This window comes from Oncorhynchus masou, chromosome 1, assembly GCF_036934945.1.
Source record: "Oncorhynchus masou masou isolate Uvic2021 chromosome 1, UVic_Omas_1.1, whole genome shotgun sequence".
Taxonomy (NCBI): Eukaryota; Metazoa; Chordata; class Actinopteri; order Salmoniformes; family Salmonidae; genus Oncorhynchus; species Oncorhynchus masou.
In genome coordinates, this window is record NC_088212.1 from 5298134 (window position 1) to 5302335 (window position 4202).

Sequence of the window (4202 nt, forward strand, 5' to 3'; positions counted from 1 at the left end):
AGATAATCACTGTTGAGTAATGGAGTATTTTGGTCAAATCAGATCACAATCACCTTGGAGATGGATGTAGGGGGACATTGAAGCGTCCTCACTCCAACCTAACTCTAACCTCACACCAATATTTAAATGTAGTTGATTATTTGTTGAGTATAGTTTTCAAACGCGATAGTATAAAACCTTTTTTGTTTGTCGGTATATATAATGTTGGCTGCAGAGGGGGCTGGTTGGAGGAGCTATAGGAGGAAGGGCTCATTGTAATGGCTGAAATTGAATAAATGGAACGATATCGAACACATCAAACAAATGGAAACCACTGATTTGACTCCATTCCATTCATTCCAGCCATGACAATGAGCCTGTCCTCCTATAGCTCCTACCACCAGCCTCCACTGGTTGGCTGTATTTTTCAGTGGGTGAATAAACGTTGAAATGTCATTGATCGACGTCTCAACCAAATATGACCGACGTTTACACGTTGAAATGTCATTGTATCCTCAGTGGATTGCTCCAGACCGCAATAAGATCGTGGGAGTTGGGGGCCACAATAAAATGATGGGAGGGTGGAGGACACAACAAGATGATGGGGGCAACAACAAGATGGTGGGAGGTGGGAGCCACAACAAGATGGTGGGAGGTGGGGGCCACAACAAGATGGTAGGAGGTGGGGGCCACAACTAGATGGTAGGAGGTGGGGGCCACAACAAGATGGTGGGAGGTGGGGGCCACAACAAGATGGTGGGAGGTGGGGACCACAACAAGATGATGGGGGCCACAACAAGATGGCGTGAGGTGGGGGCCACAACAAGATGGTGTGTGCCACCACAAAATGGTGGGAGCCACAACAAGATGGTGGGGGCCACAACATGATGGTGGGAGGTGGGGGCCATAACAAGATGATGTGAGGTGGGGGCCATAACAAGATGGTGGGAGGTGGGGGCCACAACAAGATGGTGTGTGCCACCACAAAATGGTGGGACCACAACATGATGGTGGGAGGTGGGAACCATAACAAGATGATGTGAGGTGGGGGCCATAACAAGATGGTGGGAGGTGGGGGCCAAAACAAGAGGGTGGAAGGTGGGAGCTACAACAAGATGATGGGAGGTGGGGGCCTCTACAAGATGGTGGGGGCCACAAGAAGAAGGTGGGAGGTGGGGGCCACAACAAGATGATGGGGGTGGGGGCCACAACAAGATAGTGGGGGCCACAAGAAGAAGGTGGGAGGTGGGGGCCACACCAAGATGATGGGGAGGTGGGGGCCACAACAAGATGGTGGGGGCCACAAGAAGATGGTGGGAGGGGGGAGCCACAACAAGATTATGGGGAGGTGGGGCCCACAACAAGATGGTGGGTGGTGGGGGCCACAACAAGATGGTGGGGGCCACAACAGGATGGTGGGAGGTGGGGGCCACAACAAGATGGTGGGGAACACAACAGGATGGTGGGAGGTGGGGACCACAAAAGATGGTGGGAGGTGGGGGCCACAACAAGATGGTGGGAGGTGGGGGCCACAACAAGATGATGGAGAGGTGGGGACCAAGATGATGGGAGGTGGGGACCCACCATCTTGTCGTGCCTGGTCTGTGTGTTTCTGTCTGTCTGTCTTTGTGTGTGTGTGTCTTTGTGTTTGTGTGTCTACGGTAGTCTACATGTTCGTTGTGAGCTCAGACAACAACCACATCCTTTGAGTTGAGTATGAATTGAGGTTCAAGGTCAGAGAGAAACCAGAACACCTCAGAGCATTCTGCAGACCAATACCTACACCAGGTCTACATTAGACAGCATCTCTACAACAGATCCCTCTGAACAACGGGATCATGACACACTTCAGAGTCCTCAGTCTCTGGGTCGGCACCGTTCTCCATTTGTATCTGCACACAGGTAAGAGTGTGTGTGTGTGTCTGTGTGATAATGTTGGATGTTCTCCATTCTCTTGGTACTCAGTGTCTGTATGTGCTTTAGAACAATGTTTCCCAACCCACACAGGTACTGGAGGACCAGGGTTGGGGGTACTGGAGGACCAGGGTTGGGGGTACTGGAGGACAAGGGATGGGGGTACTGGAGGACCAGGGTTGAGTGTATTGGATGACCAGGCTTGGGGGTACTGGAGGATCAGCGTTGAGTGTATTGGAGGACCAGGGATGGGGGTACTGGAGGACCAGGGATGGGGGTACTGGACGACCAGGGTTGAGTGTATTGGAAGACCAGGGATGGGGGTACTGGAGGACCAGGGATGGGGGTACTGGAGGACCAGGATTGAGTGTATTGGAAGACTAGGGATGGGGGTACTGGAGGACCAGGGATGGAGGTACTGGACGACCAGGGTTGAGTGTATTGGAAGACCAGGGATGGGGGTACTGGAGGACCAGGGTTGAGTGTATTGGAAGAACAGGGATGGGGGTACTGGAAGACCAGGGATGGGGGTACTGGAGGACCAGGGATGGGGGTACTGGAGGACCAGGGATGGGGGTACTGGAGGACCAGGGTTGAGTATATTGGAGGACCAGGGTTGAGTGTATTGGAGGACCAGGGTTGAGTGTATTGGAAGACCAGGGTTGTGGGTATTGGAGGACCAGGGTTGTGGGTATTGGAGGACCAGGGATTGGAAGACCAGGGTTGTGGGTATTGGAGGACCAGGGTTGTGGGTATTGGAGGACCAGGGTTGTGGGTATTGGAGGACCAGGGATGGGTATTGGAAGACCAGGGTTGTGGGTATTGGAGGACCAGGGATGGGGGTACTGGAGGACCAGGGACGGGGGTACTGGAGGACCAGGGATGGGGGTACTGGAAGACCAGGGATGGGGGTACTGGAGGACCAGGGATGGGGGTACTGGAGGACCAGGGATGGGGGTACTGGAGGACCAGGGATGGGGGTACTGGAGGACCAGGGATGGGGGTACTGGAGGACCAGGGACGGGGGTACTAGAGGACCAGGGATGGGGGTACTGGAAGACCAGGGATGGGGGTACTGGAGGACCAGGGATGGGGTACTGGAGGACCAGGGATGGGTGTACTGGAGGACCAGGGATGTGGGTAATGGAGGACCAGGGCTTGGGATACTGGAGGACCAGGGCTGGGGGTACTGGAGGACCAGGGATGGGGGTACTGGAGGACCAGGGATGGGGGTATTGGAGGACCAGGGTGGGGGTTGGAGGACCAGGGATGGGGGTTTGGAGGACCAGGGATGGGGGTCATGTATGTATGTACCATGACCTCATCAACATGCCTCCATTCTTCACATGCCCCATTCTTCACTGATCCACTTCCCTTCAAAGGTCTAGTCTGTGGAGGATCCTCATCAACGAGTCAGGGGTCCTGACTGCAGCCCACTGTAAAGTACGGACGGGATGGTTTTCACACAGGTAGGTTGTCACAGTACCAAATGTTTTTGTTGTGTATATTTGTGTAAATAACTAATTAACGTAATAAAAACAAATTAAAATATGACTACTGAAATGAATCAAGTCAATTTCATTGTGCTGAATAGGTCATGTTTTATTTTGTAGTGTTGTTGTATTGCATTGTACCTGACTGTGCCAGTGTAGGGGCGGCAGGGTAGCCTAGTGGTTAGAGCGTTGGACTAGTAACCGGAAGGTTGCCAGTTCAAACCCCCAAGCTGACAAGGTTTTTCTTCCCCTGAACAAGGCATTTAACCCACTGTTCCTAGGCCGTCATTGAAAATAAGGATTTGTTCTTAACTGCCTAGTTAAATAAAGGTAAAATAAAAAACATCCAACACGTCGTTTCAAATAATCTGATTCTGGATGTTGTCTTTTAGAATCAAGAATGTCAATCTGGGTGTCCACTCGGTGAAGAATGAAGCGAAGGCTTCCAGACAGCTCGTAGCCGTGAAGAAGCATGTTCCTCATCCCGACTACAATGTTGCAGAGTTACGCCACGATATCATGCTGATAAAGGTCAGGCTAAATACAAAACAAGGATTATATTATATTATTGTAATAAAGAACATGATAACAGCACGATAACGTATTAAATACTTTCTAAATTTAAAAATACAAACTAGATTTTTTCCCCAGATGTTTGTGAAAGCAAAGACACGGTGGAATGCATTTTTTTTAACGTTACAATACCACTTGTTACAGTAATTATTGTGTTACAATACAACTTGTTACAGTAATTATTGTGTTACAATACAAATCTAATAAAAAATCACATTTATTTATATAGCCCTTCGTACATCA

General features: G+C 50.5%; 1 pseudogene; it reads left to right on the forward strand.

The window, feature by feature from the left end:
* The first annotated feature begins 1040 nt into the window (after positions 1 to 1040).
* LOC135505811 (granzyme A-like) overlaps positions 1041 to 4202 on the forward strand; it is a 5345-nt pseudogene continuing 2183 nt past the window's right edge.